Source organism: Pelophylax lessonae (assembly GCF_965119305.1).
Source record: "Pelophylax lessonae genome assembly, chromosome: 6".
NCBI lineage: Eukaryota > Metazoa > Chordata > Amphibia > Anura > Ranidae > Pelophylax > Pelophylax lessonae.
Genome location: NC_138773.1, coordinates 328390278 through 328404058, shown reverse-complemented (window position 1 = coordinate 328404058; position 13781 = coordinate 328390278). Strand labels below are relative to the sequence as shown.

Sequence of the window (13781 nt, the reverse complement as noted above, 5' to 3'; positions counted from 1 at the left end):
AGAATGCCACAGCATGCCCCCCAATCAATGCAGAATGCCACAGCGTGCTCCCCAATAAATGCAGAGTGCCACAGCATGCCCCCAATCAATGCAGAGTGCCACAGCGTGCCCCCCAATCAATGTAGAGCACCACACCATGCCCCCAATCAATGCAGAGCGCCACAGCGTGCCCCCCAATCAATGCAGAGTGCCACAGCATGCCCCCATCAATGCAGAGTGCCACAGCATGCCCCCAATCAATGCAGAGTGCCACAGCATGCCCCCAATCAATGCAGAGCACCACAGCATGCCCCCAATCAATGCAGAGTGCCACAGCGTGCCCCCAATCAATGCAGAGTGCCACAGCGTGCCCCCATCAATTCAGAGTGCTACAGCATGCCCCCAATCAATGCAGAGTGCCATAGCGTGGCCCCAATCAATGCAGAGTGCCACAGCGTGCCCCCAATCAATGCAGAGTGCCACAGCGTGCCCCCAATCAATGCAGAGCGCCACAGCGTGCCCCCCAATCAATGCAGAGTGCCACAGCATGCCCCCCAATCAATGCAGAATGCCACAGCGTGCCCCGCAATCAATGCAGAGTGCCACAGCATGCCCCCAATCAATGCAGAGTGCCACAGCATGCCCCCCAATCAATGCAGAGTGCCACAGCATGCCCCCAATCAATGCAGAGCGCCACAGCGTGCCCCCCAATCAATGCAGAGTGCCACAGCATGCCCCATCAATGCAGAATGCCACAGCGTGCCCCCAATCAATGCAGAGTGCCACAGCATGCCCCCCAATCAATGCAGAATGCCACAGCATGCCCCCCAATCAATGCAGAATGCCACAGCGTGCTCCCCAATAAATGCAGAGTGCCACAGCGTGCCCCCAATCAATGCAGAGTGCCACAGCGTGCCCCCCAATCAATGTAGAGCGCCACACCATGCCCCCAATCAATGCAGAGCGCCACAGCGTGCCCCCCAATCAATGCAGAGTGCCACAGCATGCCCCCATCAATGCAGAGTGCCACAGCATGCCCCCAATCAATGCAGAGTGCCACAGCATGCCCCCAATCAATGCAGAGCACCACAGCATGCCCCCAATCAATGCAGAGTGCCACAGCGTGCCCCCAATCAATGCAGAGTGCCACAGCGTGCCCCCATCAATTCAGAGTGCTACAGCATGCCCCCAATCAATGCAGAGTGCCATAGCGTGCCCCCAATCAATGCAGAGTGCCACAGCATGCCCCCATCAATGCAGAGTGCCACAGCGTGCCCCCATCAATGCAGAATGCCACAGCGTGCCCCCAATCAATGCAGAGTGCCACAGCATGCCCCCCAATCAATGCAGAATGCCACAGCATGCCCCCCAATCAATGCAGAGTGCCACAGCGTGCCCCCAATCAATGCAGAATGCCACAGCGTGCCCCCCAATCAATGCAGAATGCCACAGCGTGCCCCCCAATCAATGCAGAGTGCCACAGCATGCCCCCAAATCAATGCAGAGTCCCACAGCATGCCCCCCAATCAATGCAGAGTGCCACAGCATGCCCCCCAATCAATGCAGAGTGCCACAGCATGCTCCCCAATCAATGCAGAGTGCCACAGCATGCCCCCATCAATTCAGAGCGCCACAGCGTGCCCCCAATCAATGCAGAGTGCCACAGCATGCCCCCCAATCAATGCAGAATGCCACAGCATGCCCCCTAATCAATGCAGAGTGCCACAGCGTGCCCCCAATCAATGCAGAATGCCACAGCGTGCCCCCCAATCAATGCAGAATGCCACAGCGTGCCCCCCAATCAATGCAGAGTGCCACAGCATGCCCCCCAATCAATGCAGAGTGTCACAGCATTGCCCCCAATCATTGCAGAGTGCCACAGCGTGCCCCCATCAATGCAGAGCGCCACAGCGTGCCCCCAATCAATGCAGAGTGCCACAGCATGCCCCCCAATCAATGCAGAATGCCACAGCATGCCCCCTAATCAATGCAGAGTGCTACAGCATGCCCCCCAATCAATGCAGAGTGCCACAGCATGCCCCCCAATCAATGCAGAGTGCCACAGCATGCCCCCCAATCAATGCAGAGTGCCACAGCATGCCCCCCAATCAATGCAGAGTGTCACAGCATTGCCCCCAATCATTTCAGAGTGCATCAGCGTGCCCCCAATCATTGCAGAGCGCCACAGCATTGTCCCCAATCATTGTAGAGTGCCACAGCATGACCCCCAATCAATGCAGAGCGCCACAGCGTGCCCCCATCAATGCAGAGACCAGCGTGCGTGCTCCCTCAATGCAGTGTGGCCCCCCCCCGAGACCAGTGCACTTACCTGGCGGTGGCTTCTCTTCAGTCCCGGCGGTGGCGGCTTCGACTCACTCTGTCCCCAGGCGTGTCTCCTGCAGTCCTCCCGCTCCTGCCTCCTCCTTGGCCAAAGGCATGAGGTTTGCCTTGAGGAGAAATTAAAGGATGGCACTCAGGTGTGTTAATAGCTGATAATTACCCCAAAGGAGACATAGATAAATGATCCAATAAAAGTTTATTCCATGAATCCAAAGATAAAAAGCAATGTGTTAAATGAGTGATTCCTCCTACCAGTCCGTGAAGTCTCTGTATATCACTGCTGCCTCAGCACGACTCCCTGATGTGAATCCCAGGGAAAGGAGAAAGCTGGCAGATGGAGATGGCATAGAGAAGCGGGTCCCAGCGGAGATAGGGGCTCACACGGTCCGGTGTGCGGCCGCTTCCTGGACCGGAGCCCACGCTGTGCTACGCTGATGCCCGCTGTGAGCGCCGAGGGATCGCACACTGATGACGTCACCGCTATCAGCGCTGTCAGCCGAGTGTGTGTCCGCGGCCGGCGGAGGAATCACCTGAAGGACGGGGAGCTTGGAGGAAGATGCTCGCTCGCTTCTACAGAGCCTCCCGATTGCCACAACGACATGTTTCGCTACATTGGTAGCTTTGTCAAGTTGTGGCAGGAGGCAATCGGGGGCTCTAAGAAGCCAAATGGTGGGTGGGGTAGGCTAATTAGCCAATAAGAAAAAGCCCCACTATATGTTAATGAAACTACAAAGTGCTGATAGAAAAATGAAACAAAAGAAGAAAGATATATTTAATAATTATAATAATAAATGTGAAAAAAATATGAAAAAAATATATAAAAAAATATATAAAAACAAAAATTATATAAAAAAAAAAAAAAAAAAATTTTTGGAAAATTATGAATAAAAAGTTTTAAATCTTATAAATATTAGTGTTGGGCATGTTGGAAACACAGAATGCTTCATGGAGGTAGGAGCTTGTTAATACAAACATTGTCATATGTATAAATAAATAATCCACTCAACATACCAAATTGTATACCCATATGATGATATACACATAGCCCTTCTACCGTCATTGACAAACCATAAGGGACATCATAGAGAAATATGTGGCTATCAATATGACCTAGAAATAAAATAATAAATAAATGGGTGTATACCCTAACATAAAAAACTCTCCATGACCACCTGGGTCTTACCGTATATTCGCAGGCTTAATATTAAAATACCAAAAAGTATATATAAAATAAAAATATTAAAAATATTACACCAGCAGATTAAAAAGTTAAAACCTACATTTAGACAAGACAATTAACCTCTAGTTCTTCATTGAGGCCTTGGGGCGCTAGGCAATTGAATTTATAAATCCAATAAGTCTCTCTTTTGCATAAAAGAGAGAAACGCTCATTTTCGGTCAAAGTACCTTTCGGAATACTTTCTATTGCCATGACCTCTAATTTCCTAAAATCCTTGTTGTGGAACTTTAAGAAATGACGTGGGACACTATGCTTTTCGCATCCCTTGTGGATGAATCGGCGATGTTCTCCTATTCTTTTACGTAATGTCCGCATAGTGCGACCCACATAAATCAATTGGCATGGACATCTTAATACATATATCACAAATTCAGTAGAGCATGTGATGAATTGCTTGGTGTGAAAGATGTCATCCCCGTTTTTGATGAAGGTGCAAGCTTGCACTATGGATTGACAAGTCAGGCAACCGCGTTTCTTGCACTGATAGGTGCCAATGCGGTTATCAAAATAAAACCTGATGTCATTGGAAGCTCGCACCTGGGGTTTAAGTTTACTTGGGGCTAAGATGTTTTTAATTGTGCGTGCCCTTTTGAAAGTAACCTGTGGTACTGAAGGTAAATTGGGACCTAATCTACTGTCAAGATGAAGAATATTAAAATGCTTCTTGATAATGTGTGAAATGGCCCTATGTTGATCATTGTAGCCAGTTATGAACCTAACTGTATTTTTGTTGTTATTGTCGGCTTGGTTGCGTATCTGAGTCGATTTAGGCTCCAAATGTGATCTAAAAGCCTCCTCAACAAGGGGTAATGGAAACCCCTTGTCTAGGAAGCATTCCTTCATTCTGGTTCCTTGATCACAATAATCCGTTAATTTGGAACAGTTACGCCGGAGTCTATGAAATTGACCCCCTGGGATGTTACGTTTCCAGGCGGGGTGATGACAACTTGCATAATGTAAGTATGAATTGCCACTGGTGGATTTTCTGTGGTTCTTACTAATAATGTTTGGGCCTTCATGGGATAGCACCAAATCTAGAAAAACCAACTCATTGGGGTCGATGACGGATGTAAAGGACAACCCCAACGAGTTGGCATTGCAATGTGCCACAAATGCCTCAAACATTGCCTTGTCGCCACTCCAAATGAGGATAACATCATCAATATATCGTCCGTAAAAGACGAAGGTCTAGGTTTTTCACCGTCCACAGGGCCAAATGAATTTAACTTATTTAAAGATTTGAATAGATTTGTCCGCCAGTTAACAATAAAAAGGCATTTTGCCAACAACCAGGCCAATGGGTTATTAGCCAACTCAGTTGAGGTTACTTCACCCCAACTGACGGGAATTGACCTTCCGACCATACTTGATGAGGAAGCGTTACATATATTAGAAGAATTATGGACGGGTGATTCTTCCTTAGAATTATCAGAATTATTATTGATGGATCCTGAAGTACGCTTTAGTAGCCTTAGACCTAGCTCGTCCTTCAATCCAGTCCACTCAAAGGGTCCATATATTGAGACCTACTACCAGGCGGTATACAGAGATCTTATCAAACTCTGTAAATCCCCTAGGGACACATTTCACAGTAATCTCAGTAAAATGGAGAAGTTAGCTTTGAAAGCCCTCACTAGTAACGAGGGCATCATTGTGAAGCAGGCTGATAAGGGAGGTAGTCTGGTTGTACAGAATAAAATTGATTATCTCAGTGAGGCCAATCGACTATTGGCCGACACTGAGACTTATATCAAGCTACCCAGTGATCCACTTCCCAAGTACAAACTTGAACTCAAATCAACCAAGGTGTCATTAATGACAAAGAGAAAAAATTTTTACTTCCAGGAGAAGTCAGTACTCCGTATTTTTATCATTTGCCAAAGGTACACAAGTCTTTAATACAGCCACCAGGGAGACCGATCGTGGCAAGTACCAATAGCTTCACAAGCGGCATTTCAAAATATATAGACTTCTTCCTTCAACCCTTGGTGTGTCAACTGCCCTCATATATCAGAGACTCTTCACAAGTACTTGATGCTTTAAAACCTTACATATGGGAAGATAATTATATGTGGGCCTCTCTTGACGTTACGTCATTATATACTTCCATACCACACGAAGTAGGACTTCAGGCCGTTACATATTTTTTGAGTCACTCTGGTTCCTTCAATTCATTGCAGTCCATATTTTTAGTGGACTGTATTGAATTTTGCTTACGTCACAATTATTTTTCATTTTTGGACCAGTTTTATTTACAGATCAAGGGTACCGCCATGGGGGCCAACTTTGCTCCAGTATATGCCAATCTGACCATGGGCCTATGGGAAGAGCACCACGTCTGGCATAACAATCCTTTTGCCCAATATGTCGTCTTTTACGGACGATATATTGATGTTATCCTCATTTGGAGTGGCGACAAGGCAATGTTTGAGGCATTTGTGGCACATTGCAATGCCAACTCGTTGGGGTTGTCCTTTACATCCGTCATCGACCCCAATGAGTTGGTTTTTCTAGATTTGGTGCTATCCCATGAAGGCCCAAACATTATTAGTAAGAACCACAGAAAATCCACCAGTGGCAATTCATACTTACATTATGCAAGTTGTCATCACCCCGCCTGGAAACGTAACATCCCAGGGGGTCAATTTCATAGACTCCGGCGTAACTGTTCCAAATTAACGGATTATTGTGATCAAGGAACCAGAATGAAGGAATGCTTCCTAGACAAGGGGTTTCCATTACCCCTTGTTGAGGAGGCTTTTAGATCACATTTGGAGCCTAAATCGACTCAGATACGCAACCAAGCCGACAATAACAACAAAAATACAGTTAGGTTCATAACTGGCTACAATGATCAACATAGGGCCATTTCACACATTATCAAGAAGCATTTTAATATTCTTCATCTTGACAGTAGATTAGGTCCCAATTTACCTTCAGTACCACAGGTTACTTTCAAAAGGGCACGCACAATTAAAAACATCTTAGCCCCAAGTAAACTTAAACCCCAGGTGCGAGCTTCCAATGACATCAGGTTTTATTTTGATAACCGCATTGGCACCTATCAGTGCAAGAAACGCGGTTGCCTGACTTGTCAATCCATAGTGCAAGCTTGCACCTCCATCAAAAACGGGGATGACATCTTTCACACCAAGCAATTCATCACATGCTCTACTGAATTTGTGATATATGTATTAAGATGTCCATGCCAATTGATTTATGTGGGTCGCACTATGCGGACATTACGTAAAAGAATAGGAGAACATCGCCGATTCATCCACAAGGGATGCGAAAAGCATAGTGTCCCACGTCATTTCTTAAAGTTCCACAACAAGGATTTTAGGAAATTAGAGGTCATGGCAATAGAAAGTATTCCGAAAGGTACTTTGACCGAAAATGAGCGTTTCTCTCTTTTATGCAAAAGAGAGACTTATTGGATTTATAAATTCAATTGCCTAGCGCCCCAAGGCCTCAATGAAGAACTAGAGGTTAATTGTCTTGTCTAAATGTAGGTTTTAACTTTTTAATCTGCTGGTGTAATATTTTTAATATTTTTATTTTATATATACTTTTTGGTATTTTAATATTAAGCCTGCGAATATACGGTAAGACCCAGGTGGTCATGGAGAGTTTTTTATGTTAGGGTATACACCCATTTATTTATTATTTTATTTCTAGGTCATATTGATAGCCACATATTTCTCTATGATGTCCCTTATGGTTTGTCAATGACGGTAGAAGGGCTATGTGTATATCATCATATGGGTATACAATTTGGTATGTTGAGTGGATTATTTATTTATACATATGACAATGTTTGTATTAACAAGCTCCTACCTCCATGAAGTATTCTGTGTTTCCAACATGCCCAACACTAATATTTATAAGATTTAAAACTTTTTATTCATCATTTTCCAAAAATTTTTTTTTTTTTTTTTTTTTTTATATAATTTTTGTTTTTATATATTTTTTTATATATTTTTTTCATATTTTTTTCACATTTATTATTATAATTATTACATATATCTTTCTTCTTTTGTTTCATTTTTCTATCAGCACTTTGTAGTTTCATTAACATATAGTGGGGCTTTTTCTTATTGGCTAATTAGCCTACCCCACCCACCATTTGGCTTCTTAGAGCCCCCGATTGCCTCCTGCCACAACTTGACAAAGCTACCAATGTAGCGAAACATGTCGTTGTGGCAATCGGGAGGCTCTGTAGAAGCGAGCGAGCATCTTCCTCCAAGCTCCCCGTCCTTCAGGTGATTCCTCCGCCGGCCGCGGACACACACTCGGCTGACAGCGCTGATAGCGGTGACGTCATCAGTGTGCGATCCCTCGGCGCTCACAGCGGGCATCAGCGTAGCACAGCGTGGGCTCCGGTCCAGGAAGCGGCCGCACACCGGACCGTGTGAGCCCCTATCTCCGCTGGGACCCGCTTCTCTATGCCATCTCCATCTGCCAGCTTTCTCCTTTCCCTGGGATTCACATCAGGGAGTCGTGCTGAGGCAGCAGTGATATACAGAGACTTCATGGACTGGTAGGAGGAATCACTCATTTAACACATTGCTTTTTATCTTTGGATTCATGGAATAAACTTTTATTGGATCATTTATCTATGTCTCCTTTGGGGTAATTATCAGCTATTAACACACCTGAGCGCCATCCTTTAATTTCTCCTCATCACATCTACAAGCTATCCAATACTTAGGATTGGGCGAACAGTGTTTTTATGGATATTTGTGTTTTACATGTTTGCATGATATTTTCAGGAAACTACCTGTTGGAGTAGCGCCAGAACTCTTTCTATGAGGTTTGCCTTGCAGCCAATCAGGAAGCGCGTATCGGACGCACTTCCTGATTGGCCAGGAGGAGGATCGGTGTGGCAATAGCGAATTTTCATTCGCTATTGTCACACAGTGGGTGGGCTCGGGCGCACTGCTCTGCGCCCCCCGAGCCCACCCTTTGCATCGCCCTATTAGAGCCTCTGGCTCTAATCAGGTGATGTAAAAAAAAAAAATCCCCATTAAGCTCCATGCGTCTGGCGCCCTGCATGCAGATTAGGGGGCCGGACGCATGGATGAGCGGGCGGCGCCTCTGCGCCCCCAACACACCGGCCGCCACTGCATGTAACTGAACTCTGTAGGAAGAGTCACACCAGGTTGATGTAGAGAAGAAGGTTTCACAGACCATACCATCCAATAATAAATAAGCAGCAGTGCATAGTGCAGTATCAGCCAATGAGATTCAATCTATTGTAGTCTGCTCCAAAAACAGCCAACTAACAGAGGCGAAACATGATCGGTATAAAGGTATCAGCACTCACATTTCGTGATCTTAGAAAATCCAGACAGCGACAGCAAGGAGGATTGTTTTGCTGCAGCGGATCCAACCTTTGCCTTCATGGCATTGAGGAAATCATCTACGATTTGCTGAAGCGGAGTGATCAGTTTCACCATTAGAACTGATTTGGGTGAGTTATGACCAGCAAATTCCATCACTGCATCTAAAACGGCTTCGGCCACTGTAGCGGAGGATGCCACCCCCAAACCTGCCAATGATAAGTGGACGTTACTACGTAATCATTATTTATATATATATATGTGGCATTACCAGCCTGGACCTGTATTAAAAATGTATGTCATGTAAATATAAAAATAAAGACTACATCACAGGCTCCATACCACTGACCTCAGATATTGTATACATGCAATGAAGGTAGATAATGATGTTGGGTTTTGCATAACGTTACTGGAGGAGCTGGGGGGTAAGAAGGACTTTGTGTACTTCTTTCTTTATCAATCCAAATTCACTCTGATCTATGTCTACCTTTTTTCATACAAAGTCATTTTTTAATTTACTTCCACCCACTGCTGGGACAAGATCATACAGTGGCCAGAGGGAAGATGGGAAATTGTGCCCCCCTCAGCAACCCAAAACCCCCCCACCTTTCAGACAAGACTGAAACTCCAAAGCCCCCCCCCCCCGGGTGGATAAAGGGACAAGGCCAATAGCCTATGTTTGTATCATTTGTGCCATGCGATGGAATAATATTGAAGTTTGTGGTACAATATAGCAAACTAAAAAGTTAAAGATCGGTGCACAAATACAACGGTGAAGGAAAAAAATGTCCTTGGGTTGGCAGTGCCACTAGAAGGAAAAAATGTCTCTGAGTCAATGTTGTAATGAACAATAAAACATGTTCCTAGGTTGGTAGTGACACTGAAAAGATATCCAAGTCAGTGGTGTCACTAAAAAAGAAAACCTGTCCCAGGGCTGTTGGTGTCACTAAATGGAAAACCTGTTCCAGGGTTGTTGGTGTCACTGAAGAAAAAAATGTCCCTGAGTTGGCGGTGTTACTAAAAGGAAATGTAGCTGAATTGGAACAAACACCACTACAAAGCTCCTCCCTCACCCCCACCTCCACAGTACAGAGCTCCTTACATTGGTGGTCAGTGGGAAAAATGCCCCCCTTACAGTAATGATTAGATTTGCACCCTTAGAGACTGCTAAAAAAAAACATCATTAGTGCAGTGCTGCTGGCTCTTCCATGTAGAACTGACCCCAGAACTATGCAGTCACTATCAGATTGGAGGTCAATCAGCCACAGCTCACGAAACCCCCTAGCTTCTTCTGGAGGAACGCTAGGCTTCCACCAAACCCTGGCTGAGAATAGCTTCTCTTGTAGTTGGTATGGCACACATGGTTTCCTGTGTCAATGAGTGTTGCGTGTTCTTATGATGGCAGATTGGGTCATTGTAATGAAAACCATTGATTTGTGTGAAGGAGCACAGACAGTCCAGAGATTTCCATGATGGGCTGAACATTAAACTTCATATTCTCTCTGTGGATTGTATGCAGGGCCGTTTGAAGGAATTTGGGGGCCCCAAGCAAAATGGACATGGAGGCCCCCCCGCACACACGCAAAGTTGCCAGATATTATCGCCCTTCCCGTTCCCCCACCATTATGCTATGGGACTATCCAGCTGTCTGTTAACAGGTAGGTATTGATCCCAATTGGACAATTGGTCCAATTTTTGCACGAAAAAATGGAGTGACAGACTGTCAGTGTGATCATACCTGTCGCTGGCCTGGTCTGGGTCCACGTGTGTGAGGAGGATGTGATGATTTGTGGTGTGTCTCTCTCTGGCGAAGTTTGCAGGCCTGGTGAGGTGGCGCCACTCCCACGCGCGCTTTAGGCTGCCTAGGCTGGGGCGGGGCTGGTGCGCACTACGCAGATGCGCACCGCCGCGCACTTTCCCCCTAGCGAGCCGGCGCCGCGTGACGTCATGCCGCTCCTCCACTGTGCGCCCGCCCGCCGGCCTGTCACAGGCCGCCTGTGTGTTGTAAGGCCGGCCTGTGTGTGTGAGGCGCGGCCCGGGGCCGCGGCGTTTGTGTTTTGGGTTTTTGGGATAATGTCAGTCTGTGTCTTGGGTCTTGGGGCCCAGGCCAGCTCGGGGCCCCAAGCAATTGCTTGTTTTGCCTGCCTTGACGCGACGGGCCTGATTGTATGTGTGTCATTATACAGAAAGCCCCCCTGACTTCGGCTCTATGTTACCAACCTGAGTCCATGGTAGACAACACAACGGATGAATTTTTCTGCCTCTCGCAGTCTTGGAGAACGTTTTTCACACTTTGTTTCAGCTTATCTGGTTGAAATTTGTCGGAGATGAGGATTTTCTTCAATGAAGTTCCTCCGATGTTTTGCAATTGCTTGGTTTCTGTGCAGGAGGAAATGGAGGACAGAATCAGTGTTGGGGCTGAGACACAGTTGAGTTTTGTCTGTGATACTTTCTTATTTGCATTAACAGCTACATTTTCAGGACAACCTTCTAAAGTGTCTACCCCCTCCTTCTAAGGTCCAAGCATTACCACTGCACAAAGGTTTAGCAAAATAGCAAAAAAACAAAAACTGCTGTGTTATGCTTGGACAAGAGAAGAACAATGTTGCCTGCAAGTATCGCAGAGCCAGCGCCTTTATCAGTGCTTAAAGGGACATTATCCTGAGTGCTCCAACATAAGAATTGGGCCCCTAAAAGCTGTCCAGCAGAAGACAGGGTATATTAAAGACTGCTTATTGTTTATTTTATTGTTTATTTTCACAATATATTTCTTATTTGTAGTACAGTGCTTTGCGAAAGTATTCGGCCCCCTTGAACTTTTCGACCTTTTGCCACATTTCAGACTTCAAACATAAAGATATAAAACTGTAATTTTTTGTGAAGAATCAACAACAAGTGGGACACAATCATGAAGTGGAACGAAATTTATTGGATATTTCAAACTTTGTTAACAAATAAAAAACTGAAAAATTGGGCGTGCAAAATTATTCAGCCCCCTTAAGTTAATACTTTTTAGCGCCCCCTTTTGCTGCGATTACATCTGTAAGTCGCTTGGGGTATGTCTCTAGCAGTTTTGCACATCGAGAGACTGAAATTTTTGCCCATTCCTCCTTGCAAAACAGCTCGAGCTCAGTGAGATTGGATGGAGAGAGTTTGTGAACAGCAGTTTTCAGTTCTTTCCACAAATTCTCGATTGGATTCAGGTCTGGACTTTGACTTGGCCATTCTAACACCTGGATATGTTTATTTGTGAACCATTCCATTGTAGATTTTGCTATATGTTTTGGATCATTGTCTTGTTGGAAGACAAATCTCCGTCCCAGTCTCAGGTCTTTTGCAGACTCCATCAGGTTTTCTTCCAGAATGGTCCTGTATTTGGCTCCATCCATCTTCCCATCAATTTTAACCATCTTCCCTGTCCCTGCTGAAGAAAAGCAGGCCCAAACCATGATGCTGCCACCACCATGTTTGACAGTGGGGATGGTGTGTTCAGGGTGATGAGCTGTGTTGCTTTTACGCCAAACATAACGTTTTGCATTGTTGCCAAAAAGTTTGATTTTGGTTTCATCTGAGCAGAGCCCCTTCTTCCACATGTTTGGTGACTCCCAGGTGGCTTGTGGCAAACTTTAAACGACACTTTTATGGATATCTTTAAGAAATGGCTTTCTTCCTGCCACTCTTCCATAAAGGCCAGATTTGTGCAGTATACGACTGATTGTTGTCCTATGGACAGAGTCTCCCACCTCAGCTGTAGATCTCTGCAGTTCATCCAGAGTGATCATGGGCCTCTTGGCTGCATCTCTGATCAGTCTTCTCCTTGTATGAGCTGAAAGTTTAGAGGGACGGCCAGGTCTTCGTAGATTTGCAGTGGTCTGATACTCCTTCCATTTCAATATTATCGCTTGCACAGCGCTCCTTGGGATGTTTATAGCTTGGGAAATCTTTTTGTATCCAAATCCGGCTTTAAACTTCTCCACAACAGTATCTCGGACCTGCCTGGTGTGTTCCTTGTTCTTCATAATGCTCTCGGCGCATTAAACGGAGCTCTGAGACTATCACAGTGCAGGTGCATTTATACGGAGACTTGATTACACACAGGTGGATTCTATTTATCATCATTAGTCATTTAGGTCAACATTGGATCATTCAGAGATCCTCACTGAACTTCTGGAGAGAGTTTGCTGCACTGAAAGTAAAGGGGCTGAATAATTTTGCGCGCCCAATTTTTCAGTTTTTTATTTGTTAACAAAGTTTGAAATATCCAATAAACCAGTTTTCTTTAAGGATAGGCTAATAGACCCAAAATATCACCTCTGTGTAACGCTCCTGCGTTTTTGTAACAAGATGGATTTGCAGCTGCAGAAATATCCACTCAGCAGTCATGTAGAGATGTGTTGAAATACAAATTCCAACTCCCAAGACTCATCACTGTGGCCTGCCTGATTCAGCATACAAATATACACACAATAAGATGTTCCTGGAGTGATAGATGTATATAGCAGTATAGTGGTGATGTGCTGAAGGGACAGGTATGAACAGTGACAGTAGATGGCAAGCACTTGAGAGAAATGTTCAGGAGAGTATAGATGGTAACAGGTAGGATGCAGATAGGTTAGCAATCATGTATGGTAGTAGGTGGTAGGATAGCAGATGACATACAGGAGAGACTAACCCAGTGCAAGGATAGATGTTAGTAGCTCAAGAGCTAGCAATCTAAATAACAGTGCAGATGATAGGTTTAGTATTGCATAGAGAGTGACAGTCCTTAGTGAGCAATAGATATAGTGTAAGTAGGTTTTATGGAGGGTTCCCCTGTGGGGTACTTATCACTAGAGAGCAGGTTAGTAGCGGGGTCCAGTAATGAGGAGTGATCCGGTAGC

The 13781-nt window shown here is 45.4% G+C and overlaps 1 protein-coding gene across 1 annotated transcript in view; it reads right to left on the bottom strand.

Moving 5' to 3' along the window:
* Window positions 1–13781, bottom strand: part of LOC309557593 (protein mono-ADP-ribosyltransferase PARP14-like) — a 254593-nt gene that overhangs the window by 184968 nt on the left and 55844 nt on the right. The gene's annotated exons all lie outside the window — the stretch shown is intronic.